This window comes from Delphinapterus leucas, chromosome 3 (assembly GCF_059928025.1).
Source record: "Delphinapterus leucas isolate spDelLeu-1000000601 "Yukka" chromosome 3, BTC_Dleu_Yukka2, whole genome shotgun sequence".
Lineage (NCBI taxonomy): Eukaryota > Metazoa > Chordata > Mammalia > Artiodactyla > Monodontidae > Delphinapterus > Delphinapterus leucas.
Window position 1 is genome coordinate 134,886,839 of NC_143131.1, and position 21,180 is coordinate 134,908,018.

At 44.3% G+C, this 21,180-nt stretch overlaps 1 long non-coding RNA gene across 4 annotated transcripts in view; it reads left to right on the top strand.

Annotated features, from left to right (window-relative positions):
• LOC149749714 (uncharacterized) overlaps positions 1-21,180 on the top strand; it is a 502,720-nt gene that overhangs the window by 43,714 nt on the left and 437,826 nt on the right. Inside the window, exon 3 of one of the 4 annotated variants that reach the window (XR_016392842.1) lies at positions 7,839-7,918. The exons of the other annotated variants lie outside the window; for them this stretch is intronic. This is a non-coding gene — a long non-coding RNA (uncharacterized LOC149749714). The remainder of the gene's footprint in view (positions 1-7,838; positions 7,919-21,180) is intronic. 4 annotated transcript variants of the gene reach the window in all.

The following is a 21,180-nucleotide window of genomic DNA, read 5'->3' on the forward strand; positions in this document are numbered from 1 at the left end:
AAGGGACTTCATTATGGTCCAGCAGAGGTTAGCATTTACTGAGGCTATCAATACATGAGGTTTTTACAAATATAAGACCCTAGTCCAGGGATAGCAAATACATGGTACTTGAGCCTCAACTCTCTCTCCCAAACCCAGAGCAGACATCACTAATGGAAGACGGCATTCTTTCCTGCTGAGACACCAGTCAGACATCCAAGGAAGAACCTAATCTCTCTCCCTGCCCCAAGGTGTCAACCAGCTTGTCCATATGGGAAGTCATCTCTCTTGGAGAGGAAAGGAGATCCTGTTACTTCTTGGATATGACTGATTGTACAAAATCGAGTGCTTCTAAGCTCATCAACCAATGTACCAGGATGTTAAATTGATTTTCATTGTATTCTCAGAGGCTTAACTAAGTCCCCAGAGTTGAGGGCAGTGAGTGATAAGTACTCATGATTTCTGGGGAGAAAAAGGTGCTAGACACTAGACTCATCCCTGGAGAATTACTAAGAGTCAGCAAAAATGGTGCCTCCTGCCTATTGCTTACTTCCAGCCTACATAAGGGGAAGACCAGAAATTGGAGAAGATGGGGTTAACAGAGGGGATGTCTTAGGAGAGCACTTTGGTTTTCCCCACCACCACTGCCACTTCCAGACAAATAAGAGAACTCTAGAGTGAATATCTGGAGGTACTGAGGGTGCATCCCCTTGCCTAGAAGACTCTGCAGGCAGGAGGCTGGCTGGAACTGTCTGCGATGTGGAGTCAGGAGGGAGGGGAGCAGTGGCAGCAACAGTCCTGTGTCATTTGTGGGACAGGATGAATGTGTTTCCCATGGGCTGGGTAGGCACAGTGGAGGGTAGGCAGAATTCAGCCACTCTGAAAGGGCTTCCACCCCAGAGGGCTGCCTGCCTACTCCTTTTATCCAAGTGTCAGTTCAGAGCTTACATCCTCAGAAATGCCTTCTCTGACCACCTAGACTAATACAGTGCCCCCTCCAGTCAACCCTTTATTACACCTCCTTGTTTATTTCCTTGGTAGCACTCTGGTATCTGTCAAAAAAAATTTTTTTGGGGGGTGGGGTGGGGAGGAGTTAAGTGTGGAGAAGTGAAGTTTTAGAGAAGGAATCTCAAAGAGGCCACTTTTTTAAAAATAAATTTATTTATTTTTGGCTGCATTGGGTCTTCATTGCTGCATGCGGGCTTTCTCTAGTTGTGGCGAGCGGGGGCTACTCTTCGCTGCGGTGCGTGGGCTTCTTATTGCCACAGCTTTTCTTGTTGCAGAGCATGGGCTGTAGGTGCATGGGCTTCAATAGTTGATGCGTGGGCTCAGTAGTTGTGGCTCGCGGGCTCTAGAGTGCAGGTTCAGTAGTTGTGGCACACGGGCTTAGTTGCTCCGTGGCATGTGGGATCTTCCCGGACCAGGACTCGAACCCGTGTCACCTGCATTGGCAGGCGGATTCTTAATCACTGCACCACCAGGCAAGCCCGAGGCCACTCTTTAAAGAGTAAAAAAAGTTCCATGAGAGCCGGGACCATATTCATCTTATTCACCATTATTCCCAGTGCTCAGAATAGAACCTGGTCCATAGTAGCGGCTCAATAAAAATATATAGAATAGTAAATCTCTTCCAACCAAGAGCCCTAAGAGATCAATAGACAGCAACTGGTTCTGCGAAATGCAATTTCTCAAGTCTACGGCCTGCTTGTCAGTGTCTGAGTTAGAAGGGTTTAGTGGGAGAAGAGGGTAGGAACTCTCAACTGGAATAAAACTTGTGTCCTCCCCAGGTTTCTATTTTTCCTATGCTTCACTGCCTGGATAATTGAGAAGCAACTCTTTAGTGAAGTTCTTTCCTTCTATCCTGGGCTCTCCTAGTCTGCAAAGTCTGCTGCCCCCTGGAAACTCACAAGGGCTCTCAGTCAGTTTTGACTGATTTGCTCTGCAGTGATGTGCTCTCCTCAGCCTTGATATGCCTCCAGGCTTCAGGGAAAGTTGAGCACCTGCCCGGATGTTTGGAGACAATCTAGAAATTTGGAAACATACAAAGGCCATACATTTGCTAGTACTGCTTGTGGCTTTCTATACATTCTCCCGTGGGATGTGAAATTAAAATCATTTAACTTAAGCAAGTGTGTTTCCTCAGTGACAAGGACCCCAAATAAACACATTTATGAGAAGAACATGGGAAAACCAGGGTAGTTTTTAAAGTCATTCATTTTTCCATGCTTCTGATTAGAATCACAAATGAAATCTCTTAACAACCCCAGTCATATAGTGATGAAGGAAATCATAGCCTGTCCTCTCTGTAAGATCTTTTTTTTGAAAGACAGAAATAAAAATCCCTTACCTTTGAATAGCACTTTGCAGTTTACAAGGATTTCTACCTATGTTATAGCATTTGATTGAAAAAAAAGTAAACCATCGGATAAATTTTAAAGCCCTCATAAAGCTGAAGAATCTCCTGGGTGTTCAGTAAATAAATGAATGCCTGTTTGAGTGCAGTGTTGAGACAGAACTACCACTGCATGTTCCCTTTAGAGTTAGGATTATACATCAGATTGACCTTGAGTGACAGATCACATTTAAAAAAATCAGGTAAGGCTGTCTTGAAAACTAAAAGGTACAAAAAGTTCCAATCAGGTCCATGTTTAAGATTTTCTGGGCCCAGAGTGAGAGTATCTGCAAATAGAGGTTCACTTACGTATGTGTGAATATTTTAAAATGTGTAAACCAAGCCAGGAGACTGCTAAATAAAATATATTCCATCCTCCTACCTTGATAAGTAGACCTTCATAATGCTCTGGAAGGCTGGCTTTGAATTGGGAATTCTTGAACACCTCAGAGGAGTTCCCCTGTAGAACATGGTGGGGTAAGGAGAGTCTGACTTGGGTGCCCCTCCTTTTCTTCCACTCTCCATCCTGAACCACAAGAGACCTTGAGTGCAGGTGAGTGCACACCCAGCCCTACACCAAGCAACATCCATACCCTCTCAGGAAAGTGGACCCTGGGTAAGAGGTCTGCATGGTCCCAGAAGTGAACTCAGGGCTATTTAGGCAAGAAAGAGGTGGGTGCAGGAGCCAGGTAGACAAGTTCCCTAGGGCCCTGGGAGTCCTCACTCCATGGGGAGAGGTGTGGTCAGAGGAGGGAGCAGACAGGCCTCTCTAAAGTGCAGGGGCCTGGGCAGGGCCCCTCTTGTCCAGGTCTAAAGGAGGTACTAAATCCAATGATAGTTGGAATTCAACTGAGTGTTGTTTGCTCTCCAGCTTGTATCTAGTTACCCTTTACTTTAAGTAAACATTTATAAATGCTGCACTAATCAAGGGCCTATTTAAAATGATGCTCAGTTTAGTTTTGATTTTTAAAAATTATTTGAGGCTACTTGGGATGGAGCATCTAATAGTTAGAACACGTGGACCTAAATTAGAAGTAGGAAGATAAAGTATGCTGGCACTGGTCTATACAGATGAATCAAAAGAGCAATAACCATAATAATAATGCCTTTAATAGTATAATTCTCTGGTTCCAAAGCTCTTTCATTTATATATGTATTCGTATATATGTATCACTTTATTCTTATAAGAATAAGCATCAGAGCTTGAAATTTGAAAGATGCATACTCCAGGCAAATAAAAAGGAAACCCTGCTTGACATTTTGAGGAATACCTTTACAGAGTCCATTGGCCTGAGGAGGCAGTATGGAAGGAAGAATCAAAGATGCCAAATAGACTTCAACCTGGGGGCAGCTCTGGTCTGTCCATAGTGGCTGCCTGAAGTGCTTGATTCAGAAAGTCTCAGGCCATGCCCAGCCTTAGTGGCTGGTATGAATTAGGTCAAGGGAGGGGCCGGGATGGGATGTATGCCATGAAGGTGCCACCTCTGGGCTTGAAGAATGCATGTGACAGACAGTAAGGGTAAGCAGGATTCTTGGGGTCATCCTTAATATTTTGAGGTTGTCAGTAAGGAGGAAAATCTATCCAAATTCTTAACAAGAATTCTGTTATTCTTGAATATTTGTCTTCCTCAAGCAAAAATGATCCATTCCGGGTTTCTTTGAGAAAGATGCTGCTTTCAACATGCTTTCCTGGTATGGAAAAAGATTGGCTAGACACCTGCTAAGGTGTTCATTGGTGATAACTGGATTTATATGAGACTTGGGTTCTCTTCTCATCTCTGTCACTAACTAGCTGTGTGACCTTGAGCAAATCCCTAACCTCTGGACCTCTATTTCCTTATCTTCAAAACAGGGATATTATCTCAGTGATCTCTCAGAATTTTGTGAGGCTTAAAAGAGATAGTACCAAAGCAAGCCTTTGAAATTAAAAAAAACGAACAAACATTGTATAGATGTAAACCATTTTGACTCCACTTAAAAATGAGCAGATTGGACTAGGGTAGCGTTTCCCAAAGTGTGTTGCTTGGAACATTAGTTTCATGGGATGTCAATAGGTATTGCACTAAAGCCATCAGACAAACAAAAACATGTTCTGTGGTGAAACAAATTTAGGAAACTCTGGGCTGAACAAACTTAAACAGGCATCATTACCGCAGGAATTATTAGCTTTTACTATTTTTTTAAAAAATAAATTTATTTATTTATTTATTTTTGGCTGCATTGGGTCTTCGTTGCTGCGTGCGGGCTTTCTCTAGTTGCGGTGAGGGGGCTTCAGTAGTTGTGGCACACGGGCTCTAGAGCACAGGCTCAGTAGTTGTGGTGCATGGGCTTAGTTGCTCCGCGGCATGTGGGATCCTCCCAGACCAAGGTTTGAACCCATGTCCCCTGCACTGGCAGGCGGACTCTTAACCACTGCGCTACCGGGGAAGCCCAGCTTTTACTATTTAATGTGCACTGTGAATCTTTAAAATTGAACAGTCCTTTGGAAATCATTGAACAATCTGCTCTCTAAGTTCCCTCAAACTTGAATGCTCTCTGATTCATGTATTTATTAACAAAGGTTTATAGAGCCCCTATTATGGGCAGACACAATTCAGTGTACAAAAGAGAGACAAGAAAATCCCTGCTTTCATGGAGCTTACATCCTAACGGGATTTGATGTCACTCATCCAAAGGATGCTTGTGCTTAGAGAAGAGACTGCTATCCCTTAACTCAAAGAAATGAAACTTTCAAGTAGAATTGTCACACACAGAGTGAGGAAGGACAGTTTGTGGGCAGGTAGGGACGACTGCTCTTAATTGTGACTTCTGTAACTCAGCCTCTGAGCTGAGGTTAAAACATGACCTTTGATCTGAAGAAGAAGATGGCTGCTGCTTTCTGGGGGCACAAGATCACATTCATCCATTTATTCACTCATCCATTTATCAGATACCTCTGGGCATGATATATGTCATACATGGAAGTGTGCAAGACACAATCAGTACCCTCAGAGCCAAATTCCAGGTGGGCAGGCAGATAAAGATGTGAGTTTGCAACTCAGCATGTTCTGTGTGCTATAGTGGGGGTGTAAAGGGTGATATGGGAGCATGTTAGCAGGGTACCCAACCTCACACTTCAGAGAAGGCATCTCAATGGACGTGACCTTTAAGCTGAATTATCCAGAGGTTGATAGTTTATTTAGTGAACTGGCTTAGGGTGAGTGGGGGAAAATGGTGAGCAGGAAAAGTCTTTAGATAGTAGAAACAGCATGTGGAAAGGCCTAATGGCACTCCCACTGAACTTGTGCAACCAGAGTGGAATGAGCAGGAAAAGATAGCTTCACGTCTATCTAGGATTCTGTGCATGACATTCTCTGAAAAAGCATTTTGTTGTTGAACTAAAACTTGAAAATCACTCGGGTTTTTGAAAAGGAACTTCCTGAAGCCCCTGCCATCTTTATAAGTCTTAGATTCTTCCCCTTCTATCAGTCTCCCTCCCCAAAGTGTTTACATCCTCATGGGGAATTTTGGCAGATTTAGAATCTCTCAGTTCTCAAACCCAAAGGAACACATTACTACTGGCACATATATTCATTAGAACTATTTTGGTGATAAATGACAGAAAACACAACTCAAGATGACTTTAGCAAAATAGTATATTATCTTACATACCAGAAAAATCCGGAGAAAGTTTGATCTGGAGGTTCTAGACCCAGTCTCTCTCCACCTCTTACATTCTCTGTCCTCCAGGTATTCTTCATTTTTAGGCTCAATATGGTGGCAAAATGGCTGCCAGCATCTCTATGTCTACATCTTCCATGTCCAAGTCTAGTGGAAAAGAGGGTTGTTTTCCTGAAACTACCATACAGGTACCTGTACTCACTCTGATTGCACCACCTTATGTCATGTGCACATCCCTAAAACCAATCACTGCGGCCCCTGGGATAAAATTACAATGATGGCACAGGCCTGGGTCACATGATCCAATCCTTAAGCAGGAATTCAACTGAATAAATTTAAAAAATCTTATTGGCTTTATTTGTGATTCATGAATTGAGCAGCTTCCCATCGAGCACAAAGAAAGGAGCTCTGAAGAGCTGTACAAAATGAAAGACTTTTATAGGCAGAAGGGGGCAGGACAAGTTACTAGCGAAGAGTGGATTATCTGTGGCAAAATCACCTTCCTTTATGGGACAGCAAGAGTCTTGACTGGTTTAAGATCCCACTCCTGGAAGAGGTTGAAACTGTAATTAAGTTAGGTATTATGTCTCAGTTTGGTGACTTGGGATTAGTATAAGTGGCTCCATTTTGGGCCTGCTGTCTCCTTTTTAAATTTATAGTCCTTACAGCGATCTGAAATCTTCCTCCTTGTAACTCTCTGCTGGCTTCAGTTCTCTCGTGTCCATAAAGAGAAATCCTTAGTTCACTGGCGGTAAAATGGTAGACTATGGCCAAATCTGGTCCGAGATGAGATCATTGCCCAGCACGCTGTTTTAAATACAGTCGATCGTGGGTGCTTCAGGCGGGCAGGCAGGGTCTTTTCCCTGTGGTCTCCACAAGTCCCTGTTATCATATTCCCTGAGAGCTTCAAATATTTATGCCTCCTGCCTGAAGGGATTTGATTTTGCAATTCTGGTCTAATTCTTTCATGTGGTATTTGATCAGGTACTTGAAGACTGTAGTGTGACAGATAAAAAAAAAAGAAGAAGAAAAAAAGAAAAGAAAAAGAATGGAACTTGAATTTACATAGCCCAGTGAATTCTTGTCCTTCAAAGCATCACCTTGGGGGTGTTGCACACTTTTTCCAACGATACTGCTTTTGCTCAAAAGGATTTTCAAACTCCTCTTGGAATTGTTTTCAGAGCCTGAAGCAGATTCTTTGAATATCCTCACTGCCGGCAAATCCTCATTCTTTAAGAGTGGTTCTGATTTTTGGAAGAAGCCAGAGTCATCGAGAGCTGAGTGTTGATGAACAGGTTGGCTGACACGGCTGCCTGCCTCATGCTTTTTTCTGTGTCTAGAGCAAAGTGCAAGTAAGCAGTCATGAGGCTGAGGTCCTTGTAGGCTCATTTACAATTTTTTTGTTGTGTTTTTTACTTATTTATTTTTAATTTCATTAATTGAGTAACCAACACATTTGCGTGGTTCACATTTCAAAAGGCACTATAGGATAAGCGGTGAAAAGCTTGTTTCCCATCCTTGTCCCCCGGCCACCCAGCTTTCCTTCCAGGTTTTGTATGTATTCTTCCAGACAGTCTCTGTGTATCCCTTAAATGTCTTGAAGAAGGCCCAGAGAGGCATCTGTAAATAAGTGAAGTGCTCGCTTCGGCAGCACATATACTAAAATATAAATAAGTGAAGCATTGCTTGAATGCCTTTCAGGATCACTTCACTACGTTGTGTATAAATTCTGATATGTTTATGCCAAATACAAGTCTCATTATTTTATAGTTATCTGACGTTAGGTGTAAACTGTTGCCTTCCTTAGGGATAAATTGGGATCCTGAGAAGTCTCTGTAATGGGAGGTGGTGTCCTGGCTTAGTCACCTGAGCTGTGTGAGAGACCTGGTAAGTGACTTTATCTCTTTGAGATAAAGAGATATCTCTCTGGTTTCCTCATCTGTAAAATGCAAAGCAGCCCCCTCATAGGTTATTGTGAGGATTAAGTGAAATGATGCATGAAAATGATCCAAGGAGAATGTGATGGTGAATTTTTAATGGTAAATTTGGCTAGGCTATGACGCCCAGTTGTTTGGTCAAACACCAGTCTAGATGTTGCTGCTGTGAAGGTATTTTGTAGATATGATTACCATTTACAATCAGTTGACTTTAAGGAAAGCAGACTACCCTCCATAATATGAGCAAGCCTTATCCAATCAGTTGAAGTTTTCCAGAGAAGAAGGAATTCTGCCTCACGACTGTAACATAGAAATCCTCCCCGAGTTTCCAATCTGCGTGGCCTGCCTTATGGATGTCAAAGTCAAGACTATAACATCAACTCTTACCTAAATTTCCGGCCTGCCGGCTTGCCCTAGAGATTTTGTACCTGCCGGCCTCCACAATCATGTGAACTAATTCCTTGAGAACCCTGACTGATGCAGCGGGAGAAAACTCTGGATTTTTGAGTGTGTGTGTGTTGGGGAAGGGATTGTTTAAAAAACAAAACAAAACAGGTTTTGGTCCTGGCTCTTCCACTGGCCAGCTGAAAAGCCCTGAGCAAGACTTGGTACTATTAAGCTTCTAGTTTCCCCACCTGCCTAAAGCCTCTCAAGGTTGCTGGAAGAAAGATGCTATGAAAATGATTTGTCAAGCATCACACACATGCAGGTGATTATTATTTGGTTATGCCTTCCTTTGAATGAACACATACCTTTAGGGTCACCCTTTGGTGGCCCCCAGACCTACATCTCCCTGAGATGTCCCTTTCTTGGGCATTGATTCTTATCTCTGTCTCAGGCTGTCAAGCCCGTACCTGGGAATGAAATCCAATCCTGCAGCGAGTAGCTGTCAAAGGGGCTGCAGAGCCTCAGAGGGCTGTGCACCCACAGGCATGGGGAAGTAGAGGAGGAGGGTAAGAGAAAGTGGAGAGAGGAACTTGTGGAGGTGGGAGCGGGGAAGGGGGAGGGGGGATGAGAGAGGAAGGGGGTCATGTGCCAGGCTGGCTTCCAGGAGGCCAGGGCTGATTTGCTGGGGTAGCTGGGTCTGCACTGCAGATTGCAGGCTGATTGCAACAGATTAGCTGAGACTTAAAAGGGGCCTCATCAGAGCACATAAATACAGCACTGAGCGTTCTATTTCTCTCATCCTGGGGCTAGAGCCAATCAAACAGGAGAGGGCCAGAGGGTGGGGGGGAGAGGCACCGTGAATAACCTGCCTCCTTTAACCATCACAGTGCCTCAAAATACCACTTGGTCCCATTTCCACTTTTTTTTCCCTCTGCCAGGGACTCAAGGGCTGGCACTTGAGAGGGGTGAAACTTTCTGTAGTGTCTGAGACTCCCGCCATGTTGCTGCCCACCCCATTCTGATGTTCTTTATCTCATCACTCAGCCCTCTTCTTTCATACCACTTATCACAAGCTGAAATTATTTGATAAGCAATTATTTACAAAAACCCCTGCTCTTTCCACTAGAATGTGCCATGAGATCAGGAACCTTATCTAACTTGTTCACTCCTGTAGTTCCAGCTCCTGGCAGGGTAGTACATGGTAATGCTCAAAAAATGTTCATTAAGGAATGGGGTGGATATATAACGTCTGCCGAGCACTCTCTCTGTGCCAGGCAAGGAGCCCAGAGATGTATAGGCATTTCTCCTCTTAATGATAGTTCTCTCAAGGAAGTATGACAATCTTTATTTTACTGATAAGAAAACTAAAGCTCAGACTGGTTAAGTAACATGTTCCTGGTCACACAGTCAGAGCTGGGATTCTAATATGGGTTTGACAAAGTATATAGGCTCTTAATCACTATGCCAGGAATAGAATATGCTTTATCTGCAGTGCCAGCATTAATTGACTGGCAGTTGCTTCCAGGAGTCCTTTAGCTAGAAGAATTTTGAAGCAGTTTCCTGACTTAGTGGGAAGAGTGCTGAGATCAGTTAGTAATGTCTGCAAGGGGTGAGGTGGGATGTCTAGTGGTAGTGGTACACGTGCTGTCTATTTGCCATTCTTACAATATGTGACATCACCTCCCTAAAGATGTACAACAGAGGCAAAGAAAAAAAAGAAGAGAGAGAGAACAACTAGGAGGCAGAGTGCTTGGCTTCTTTTCTGTCCCTAGTTTTTCACTCCTTCTTGCATTTGTCTTTTCTTTGCAATGGGAACACAGCTACCTACAGGATTGTTTGGAGGACAGGAATGTAATCAGAGGTAGGAACTAGCTTTGAAGGGTCTTGCAAGCAGAGGTTGAGATATTGCTTCATAAGCTGACATTGTGATGATGGGGGGGGGGTCCTCAGGCAATGTGATATTTCTGTGGGACTCCAATACCTCTGTGCAAATGTGCTGTTATTATTTCCCAAAGGCCCTTCAGTGAACAAAGGGAGCAGGGAGTGTGGGAAGGTAGGTGACAGTCAGGCTGCTGAGCTGGATTTTGGGGATTGGTGCCTGGTTGCAGGTAAGCCTTTGCAACCCACTGGTCATGGGGTGATCACCATGTATTTACTCTGCCCAACAGAAACCTGGGAGGGGGTACAGTATATTGTTTAAGATTGGGGCTTGTAGATTTTAGGTCCCAAGTTTGCCACTTACTGTGTAACCTTGGATAAATCATATAACCTATTTGAGCCTTGGTCGCTGACTTAAAATAGCATCTGTCTTAGGGGCCTATTGTGAGAATTAAACGAGACAACGTGTGGAAGGAAACAATTTGGCTCTGGTATACAGCAAGTACTCAATGCATATTTGTTATTGTCTGTGAGGAACCAATATGCCTATGTGGAAACTGGAAAATCAGGGCAGTTATCTGAATCTACCTGTGTTGCCCCAAACCAGGTGACTGATGGTTTTTCATTTTTGTTTGTTTTTTCCCCTAGTTTACATCTGGGTGTTTTGAATACCCAGCCTCAGTATTTTCAGGACCTGAAAAGAGAAGGGCAGGGTTGTTCAGACTGTGTTCAAATACACAGTCTGAGGTCCTTGTTGCTGCTGTCAGGCCTCTCTCTAAACAAGGGGAAAATCCATCCTCCCACTGCGTGCTGAAAACTGTGCTTTGAGAATATTAAGTTGGGCGTTGCTTCATTTGCCCACAATGGAAACGCACTGGGCCAGGACAGCCCTCCTTCCCCTCATTTTCCATAAGAAATGGCTTAGATCGCAGTTATCTGTGGTGATGGCTGTCATTTATTGAACACTGAGTGTGTGCTGGAACTTTATGCTCTTGACAGCCCTCTAAGGCAGCCACTATTCCCATCCTGGTTCTGCAGATGAGACGATTGCAGCCCAGTATGTTTGAGTTACTTGTCCATAGCCAGGTAGTGGCAGAGCTGGGATTCAAACCCAGGCCAGCCGGGCCTCAGCAGCAACTTGCTTACCACCAAACCACACTGTCTTCTGGAAACTCTGGCTTGATGAAGATGTCTGTTTGGCAGGGGGAGTCAAATGCCAGATGTATAAGTCAGGGGCAGTGGAGACCATGGAGGGATGGGAGCTGTGGCTCTTACTCCCTGCTGCACATCTGAATCACCTGAGGAGCATTCATGAGCTAGGGATACCTGGTCTGACCCCCAAAGACTTTGATGCTCTTGATTTTGGATGGAGGTGGAGCTTCGCAGGTGGTTCTGACAGGTTTCCAAGCTTGAGGACCACCGGAGCAGCAGAAGAAGGTCAGGAGGGGGTTAGCAAATTCCTCATGGTTAGGAACCTTTCCACTTCCTCCTTGGAAGGGGCTGATTCACATTGCAGGTGGTGTACCTTTATCTCAGTATCCCCATTTGCAGTGTGTGGGCAGTGGAGCTTGACAACACTGCAGGGTGCTGGGTAGATAAACAGCTTGTAAAGTGCCATTTAAATGGAAAGCATTGGGAAGAAGTGTTCCTGGGGCTTTGACGTGACCCCATTTCAGTTTCAGTGTGGTGGTACTCTGGGCCACATCCCTAGCAGTTCTGGATCATCAATAACCACTTGGGACCAGGATTCGAGGTTTCTGCTTGCACAGCCTGGGGTAAGCGGGGAACTCTGATTGCCCCATCCTCTGGCTGAGGAACAGTGTGAGTGGATGCATAATTCGAACCATTAACTTGCTTTCAATATGGAGAATGAGATTTGTGGCTCCCTGTCACAAAGGAAATATGAAGCAGTAAACACACTTCCAGTTATGGATGGGGCTAAACACACCATTAAATTGAATGCTAATGGCTGTCTTCTGCTTCCTGTGAACATTTCACCGTGGCAACCAGCAGGTGCCCTTTTCTTGCCTTCTCTTTCATTTTCCCATAATTCTCTTCTGCCACAGCTTTTCGGATGATAATGGGCACATGCCTGAGATAGTAGTTAAAAGGAGAATTAGAGTTTTTTTTTAAAAAAGCAAGTTAGATTGGAGTAGATTTCAAGTTTCTCACACTATTTGCTTGTAGGATGTAGCAGTCTCAGGTACTGAGAACAGGCCAAGACAGGTGAACATCTTTAATTGATGTATCTTTATTTATTTTTTTAAATAGATCTTTATTGGAGTATAATTGCTTCACAGTACTGTGTTAGTTTCTGTTGTACAACAAAGTGAATCAGCCATATGCATACACATGTCCCCATGTCCCCTCCCTCTTGAGCCTCCCTCCCACCCTCCCTATCCCACCCCTCTGGTCGTGGCAAAGCACTGAGCTGATCTCCCTGTGCTATGTGGCTGCTTCCCACTAGCTATTTTACATCTGGTAGTATATATATGTCGATGCTACTCTCACTTCGCCCCAGCTTCCCCCTCCCCGCTGTGTCCTCAAGTCCATTCTCCATGTCTACGCCTTTATTCCTGCCCTGCCACTAGGTTCATCAGTACCATTTTTTTTTTAAGATTCCATATATATGTGTTAGCATACGGTATTTGTTTTTCTCTTTCTGACTTACTTCACTCTGTATGACAGACTCTAGGTCCATATGCCTCTCTACAAATAACTCAATTTCATTTCTTTTTATGGCTGAGTAATATTCCATTGTATGTATGTGCCACATCTTCTTTATCCATTCATCTGTCGATGGACATTTAATATACTGCCTACTGAGGGCATCAAGCCTGGCCTGACTTCTTTTTTTTTTTTTTTTTTCTTTTTTTGCGGTGGCCTGACTTCTGAAGCTTGGTCACTAAATTGTGGAAGCAGCATAACTTAACTTAGGGCTTAAGAATAAGAGCCCAGGAGTTTGACACTTGGATACGAATCCTTTGCTGTTGCCTAAAAGCTGGGTAAATTTCCCTCTATGTGCCTGCTTTCCTGTAAATTGGGGATAATAATAACCACTGTCTTATAGGGCTATTGTTGGGGGGCGGGGTGGAGGTGGAATGGGGTAAGGGAGTGGGCTGGTTAATGAAAAATGAGTATAAAGTTCTTAGTATAGTGCCTGGCACAGAGGAGGCACTCAGTAAATGGTAGCCATCCATTCTGATGATGATGGTGATGAGTAACATTGGCTGGGCGATTTTAGGCCGTTAACTTCCCTGAGCTGCAAATCCTTCATCTGTACAAGGCAAGCTAACCACAGCACCTGGGTCATTTGTTTAAAGCTCTAGATAAGAATTACATGATGAAAAGTACTAGGCACAGGGCTTGGCACATAGTAAGAATTCAATAAGGACTTGCTGAATGAATGGAAAAAAAAATGCTATACTGGCTGAAGAAGCTCAATCATCAGACCCAAAACGTTTAATATTAGACACAGAGAGAAAAAAATACCAGTAGCCCTGGACTTTTTGTTAGTTTCATTTTTTTTAGCAGCTGTGGACCTTCCTTTGCTTCCTCTCTCCTTGTTGTGCCCTCTCCTTTCAGTGCTTACCAAAAGCCTATGCTGAAAAAGAGAAAGCATGATTCTGACATACATAAATGAAACCCCTGTATCACGATGGACACCGAGCAAGGCCTCAGACAGGAAGGGCCGTAAATAACAGAGCCGTCTGTGCACAGTCACTCAGCTAGCAAAGCTGGCCATGGGCTCTTTGTCTCCTGCCCCAGCCCCTCAAGTGTCCAGCATCCTCACCTTGCCCCCCCCCCCCGGCCCCCGCCCACCGCCGTCGAGCGCCCCCTCCCAGGTCTGCTCTGCAGGGCAGTGACTCATGCTCTGAATCTGCCTCCTCAGTCTTCTGCCAACTGCAGCTCCCCTAGCTGTCCCATCCCAGCCCTCCCTGGAAGAAAACAACCTGGTAAACCAGGGACTGGCATAGCTGCTTAGTCAGCTACTCTTGGGAGTAATTGAAATGTTTTTGGATAGCATTTATGGTTTTAATTTCTAATTATAAAAGGGATACATGTTTATATTAGAAAATTTCGGGAAAAAAATTTGCAGAAAGAAACCAAGCACACAGAAGAAAATAAAAATCCTGAGGCCCAGGCAACAACATCCCAGGCCAAGTTAAATCAGCATTACTGTGGATGGGGTCCTGTATCATTAGTGTTTTTTTAAATTTCAGAGGTGATTCCAGTGTGCAGGCAAGCCTGAACAATCAACTTACAGATACTTGCCAGTAGCACTTTGAAGTATTTCCTGTATTTTTTATTTTTATGTTTGGATCATACTGTATATACCATTTGAAACCTGATTTTGGGAATTCCCTGGCGGTCCAGTGGTTAGGACTTCACACTTTCACTGCTGAGGGTGTGGGTTCGATCCCTGGTCATGGAACTAAGATCCCACAAGCTGCACAGCGTGGCCCCCCCAGAAAAAAAAAAGAAGAAAAAAAAGAAACCTGATTTTGTTTTCTTTGGCCTAACAATATGTTATGAACATCTTCCCAAATCATTAAGATTCTTCTATGACATGATTTTTAAAAGTGGCTGTGTAGTTTTCCATCTTATGCATGCACCATAATTATTTTTAGCCTATTACCTATTATTAGACATTTTTCTAAAATTTTGTTGATTGAAATAATACTGAGATGTATTTCTACTCCTATCTGTGATCACTTACTTAGCTAACACATATAGTATATAACCATATGCTGGACACTATTCTAAGGCATTACATATATTTCATTTAATCTTCACAACCAGCCTATCAGGTACCTACTATTATCACCCCCATTTTAGAGATGAGGAAACTGAGGCTCAGAGAGGCCATGCTCTGGAATTAAAATTGCGGGATCAAAAAACATGAACATTTTCAAGACTTTTGAAACACATTGCCAAATGGCCCACCACAAAGGTTTTATCCTTATTATGTGAGACATATGTGAGACAGAGCAGGGGGTCTTTGAGTTTGAAAATAATTCTATAACCCAATGAAATCTGTCAATTTAAAACCTCTCCTTATTGTAGGTCTTTTATGTATGTTAAAAAAATCTTCTATAGTAGGATTTTAAAAAATGATATCTATTAGGTGTAAAGTGTGGTTTTATCATTTGTAAGCAATGTGCCAAGCATAAGAGCTGGCATTGTTTTGTAGTGACAGGGAGGGGGGACTGACCAGAATTCTTCACTTTGTGGTCTTCTCAGGGGGCTGACTTCTAAGGACGAGCCTGAGTATTCATCCCTCTCCAATTCTCTTCTGTTTTCTAACCCTCTTCTTTGGGAGAATGTTTTTGGTAAAGTAGAGCAATATCTCCTGGAAGAAGTGCTACAAGAGGAGAGGTGGCATTATCAGGTAGAGAAAAATTTGTTAGGCTTCTGATGAAGTGACCCGAAGCCTCTTCCTCAAGGGAATCTGATTTGACTCCCTCCAGCTGCTCATGGGAATGAATGGAACTGGTTTTCTGGGAGCTCAGGAAGGAGGGCAGAGGGGCCCTCACAGCCGAGAGGACAAGGGAGCCCCAGGAAAGAGCAGCAGACAAGTGAGAGAGAAGAGACTTCTAGAGGCCCCTTGAGGGGCTCTGTAGGCCCTGAGGTGTCTCAAATACAAAGCTTTGTGTACCACCCCCCTGGCTTCTCTGTGTATTTGTCAAGTTCAATCATTAGCTTGGCTATTATTATTTTTCTTTTGGAAGAGGATTGCAACTCTATAAGACTCTTCCTGTCATCCCCCCGACCACACACACGCTGATAGTACAGTACCCACATTTCTGAGAGGTTTCCTACTTATAGCAGGAGAGCAAAAGAACTTGCCACTACTATGAACTCCTTGAGGACAGGGACCCGTGTCTTTTTGTTTTTTTAATTATATTCATTCTCAGTGGCTCTGGCAGGTCATAATTTTCATTTCTATTCACAGAACGCCCCATCCTGTTAATTGACGCTTGGATGAGAGTTATGCTAGTGAGCTTTACTTTGGTTGCTACAGAAGCTTAATTCAAATTCTATTAAAGAAGGGGGGAGAGTCTAGGATGGAGAGGAAATATGGTTGAATTCAGAGTTTTGAAGGATGTTGTCTGTCTGTCTGTCTCTCTCCTTCTCTGGGCTGGCCTCATTCTCTTAAAAATGGGCTCCCTTCACAAGGTCCATGCCTTCTCTTGGATTTTACATGTGAATACTGGGTGAGAAAAGTCCTCTTTTGTCTTGGGCCCAGCTAATCTGGGTTGATGAGTCTGGGAGCTGCCTGTACCTGTCCCTTGCTGTGTGATCCCAGCTTAACCTCGTGGAGAGAGAGGACTGTTCTCCCTAACCTCCATATGTCAGTCCTAGAGAGGGACTGGCTGACTTGGCTTGAGTCACACCAAATCAATCAACTACTGCATCTAGTGGAATAAAGTGTAAGAGAGGCCGGACCCTTTATATGGCACCTTATGTGGTAACAGGCTGCAACTGGCACCCACAGAAAAGGACTGGAAAATAGTGTCAGGAAGACAAACCAACAAAGAACTGTGTTCAGACTCACTGTGTTCCTGGCCTAGGATTTCAGCTGGTCAAATTAATTTGGGTTTTTATTTCTGTTGTTAATGGCATATTCCTTCTAGTACTTTTCAGTCCGTAAATAAGGTAAACACTTGTTTTCATCAAAATCTGAATTTTTAACCCTTCTCCTTCAGTCATTGCTTCCCTGTAATTTTAAAATATGCAGATATCTTCACATTTATTGCCAAATTTTTCAAATGATGAGGTCAGTCTTTGAAGCCTCCATGTCTAGACCAGTTACTTGCTCTAATTCCTTGTAAATATGGGGTCCGGACACACTCCTCCACTGAAGCAGCCTCTCGCAGGCCACTCATGACCCCTGGGTCGCTGAATCCATTGTTCTTTCTTGGTCACGTTCTCCTGGCCGTTGCCAACACTTCATAACGTGTAATCTTACTTTTGAGTGCCATCTCCATTTTGGGAGCAAAGAATGTCCTCATGAAGGACCTGGAAAAGCTGTTTCTCTACTTGGCATTTCTGCCTTTTGGGGCTGTCTCGTTTTGTTCTCTGTCTATAAATAGAAGAGGGACTCATTGTTTGCCCCTCCACCTTTCATCTGGCTATATTTTGCCTTTGGCTGGCAGAATGGACTTGTGGAAAGAGCACAAGCTTTGGAATTAGATAAACTTGGGTTCGCATCCCAGCTCTTACTGCTTACTTGCTGTGGGGCCTCCAGTGAGATGATTTCTTTTTTTCAAACTTCTTTGAGCATCAGCTTTCCTCTCCTGAAAATGGAGGGAAACAATAGCACCTGCCTCGTAGGATGGCCCTATAGCTTCATGAGTAATGTGGAGGCACAAGGCCCAGCACCCCAGCAGATACTCAAAAGATGTGGATTCTCCTACTCCCCCCAAAAGATATTTGGTTTGTCCTCTGACCCCTTGGGAATAAGCTCTGTGATGAATCACCACATTTATATGTCCTATAGAAGTTGCCAATCTGTTATATATATTTTAAATATATTCATGCTTTTTCTATATTGTAAAGCAGCTGGCCATTAGAAACAAACTTAAAGCTAACTACTCTTTGGTTAAGCCTTCCCTACTCTTTCTTCTATAGAACACGGCCTTTTTCTTTTATTCTTTCTGGTGTACAGACATTTCTCCCTTGCCCTCTCCCCTCCATCCTGTTCAGCATCTGTTCCGTTCTCCCGTGGAAAGGGCACACTCCCTTTCAGGAACTGTTCCTCTTTCACAGCATCTGGTTCTGGCGGGGGTGGGGGTGCTAAGGAGAGTCATGTGACCAAAGCTCGACCAATCGTAGTACCTCATTCCCTTGCCATAGCAGTTGGCTCAGTGGTGGCCACGTGATCCAAGTTTGGTTTATTGGTGTCCTTCTCTTGAAATTTTACTTGTGGGTTCTGGGAGAGAGAAATCTTCTTTCTCCTTGGGCGTTGCTAATCTGGATTGACAAAGCCTGGAGGTGCTTCTGCCTGGTCTCCTGCTGTGTGGATAAAGCTCTTCCATCTTAGGAGAGAATGAATCCAACACATGGAGAGAAGCAGGGAGCTGAGATATGGGGTGAGGAGAGAGGGAGAAGGGTGGGAGAGGTGATACCATCATTTGATTTCCTGAGGACATACTACTCCTGACCTTCTAAGATATGAGCCAGCGAATTCTGGTTTTCCCTTAAGCCAGATTGGGTTTGGTTTCTGCTCCTCTTGAAGTCAGGCCCCCTAATAAATTGATCAGTCTGTTTAAAGTAACGGCTACCTTATAAATGAGACGTGTATATGTCACCACAAAATCTGACAGCCAGTCAAAGTTACTGATAAGGCATAGAGTCATATACTGAGTTCCTACTAAGGGCAAAAGGATCTACAAAGCCCCTTTTACATTTGTATCACTGGAACCCTGCCTAGTTCCTGGAACATAGAAGGTCCCGATATGTATATAGGAATAAAGCAGGGCATGAAGGAGGATCTGATTGGTTCAGCTGGACAGTCACCATCCAGTCCAGGAGAGTCCCATTGGCTAGGCCGCTGACTCCCACGGGGCCTTGGCCAGTCTACAGCTCGGCTATCAGTAAGTCAGGCCAGTTGCGGGTAGGGATCTGTGATGCAGAAAATAACCTCTTTTGCATAAGGAATTGTTTAATTTGACTGTGGGATAGCAAGTTCTTGAGTTTCACAAAGGGGACAGAATAGCAGCCTGGCACTTAGCTTGGTTTGTCCAGGCCATTTGAGCCCTCAGGGAAGGGTTTGGAGAACTACTGGGGGAGCTCCAGGAAAAGCTGAGCTATTCCCGTCCTGCTGAGGGTCTCCCCTTGGGCTTCTCATCCAGAGGAGAGCAGTGACCCCAGACCAAGGGGGGAGTTCTGTGAAGCCACGGGAGCCTGAGCACCTGCCAGAGGATGGCTGACTCCAGAGGGACCTGCTGAGGCCTGCCGGTGAGAAACAAGCCCATGCCGTGGGGAGGCCAGTCAGCCAGCGCAGCAGCCATCTGTGCTGGGGATGAGAGCCTGGGGAAGCAGTAACGCTGCTGGTGGCGGCCTGTCTCTGGCCCTGTCCCCAGGCCTTGTTCCCACTGTAAGCTGACACTGGTGGAGCGGGGCCTCTCACGTCTTCCTCGAGGGGTCAGGAGGGCTCAGGGGCAGAGTCTATTCTCAGACACTGAGCAGCTGCCTGTAGGGGCTGCTGAGAGTGTGAGGAAGGCAGCCCCTACAGAGCGGGCTTGGTGAGGAGGACTTGGAATTGGAGGGTTGGCATTTGAAGCTGATTTTAATCTTGGCCCTGTCTCCATAGCAACAGAGTAAACTGGGAGGCAGTGAACTGTACCCAGAGGGGTACCGGATAGAGGTCTGGAGACTCAGGGATTCACCCAGTTCTCTCTAAGCAGTTGTGGGACCAGGGCCAAGTCTCTGTCTCCTTATGGTACATTGAGGGAACTTGGGTCACATGCTCTTGGAGGATTTCTCTTGGTGAGTAATCACACCTCCCATCAAATGATTGATCTAAATTCACTTGCTGTGTTGAGATGACCGATCTGGAAAAGGTAGGCCTCACAGTTAACTTTCTTTGTAGGCAGTAGGGGATGGATGAGAAGCAACATTATTCCAAACATAATGACAGTAGTAATAATTGTTACAATAGTGATAACAAAACAAACATTTAAAAAATACGCACTCTAAACCAGGCACTCTATTTTATGGTACATTAGCTTATTGATCTTTTACAACACTCCTCTGGGGTGGGTGTTATGATTCCTGTTTTGGAGGTGAAACTATTGACCTTCAGAGAGGTTAAGTTACTCGCCCAGCATCTCACTATTAAAAAGGTGGCAAAGCTGGGATTTGAAGCTAGGTCTGCTTGCTTCTAAACCCTATGTTCTTGTCTACTCTGTTATCAAGTGGATGAGTGGTGCCTTCTACTTTCTGCTGTGAAAACATAGATACATAGAGGCTCAGAGCCCTGCCTAGAAGACAGGGCTGATTGTTTTTCAGTTGTCAGTATGTCATACAAAGCCATCAGCAACACAGTCCCAGACTTTTTTTTTCAACTTCATCCCTCACTTTTCCCCATCACCCCCACCAAACTCATGGTCCACTCAACACACATTCCTGCGCAGGCAAGATTCAGGTGCCATCACATTTTTAAAGATGTTCTCTGATTTCCAAGCAGTTAACCACAATACCCTTTTGCTTCTGCTATGGCATGTATCATATTCTGTAATTATGTTTTAGTCACCATTCATTTAATGAATATTTGCTGGGGGATTCTGTGTGTTTGGCATTGTGTTAGGTGCTTGTGAATTTTTCCCTGCCCACTTTCCCTGCCCTCCAGGTACCCAACACATACTAAAACTCACAGATTTCTTTTCAGAGATGTGTCTTATTTCCCTTGAATCTCAAGTAACTGACAAAGCCTGATATATTGAAGATGCTCAACAGCTATTTGAAACGTGGACGCATGACCCAGAACCTACCTACTTTTGAATAACTGCCTGTTTCATCCCTATAGATCCCCCAATAGATTTTTAGATGCTTGTAGACAGGAGCTGGGTTTTATTTTGCTTTTGTCCCCATTGCTGGGTCCAGAGAAGGAATTTAATACATGTTTATTGAATGAGTCATTAGTGAGAAGGATGAGTTCTGGGGAATGAATATGCTAATTCTGCAGGGGTTGATCAAGCACCCACCATGTGGATACCACCAAGATCATTGCTTGAGTGGGCACCATGGTGAGTAAATACCATGTTGATCTTACGTCCTCAGGATGCTGAATGTCTAGTGATCGGCTTATGCTTACAAACTAACATGGGAAACAGCAGAGAGAGAAGTCAGGCACCAACCAGACACCTACCCTGTCCAGAATCACTGCTGGTCCCTGGCCATGTCCTCAGCCCCCCTGTGGCTCTGATTCCCACAGCTTCC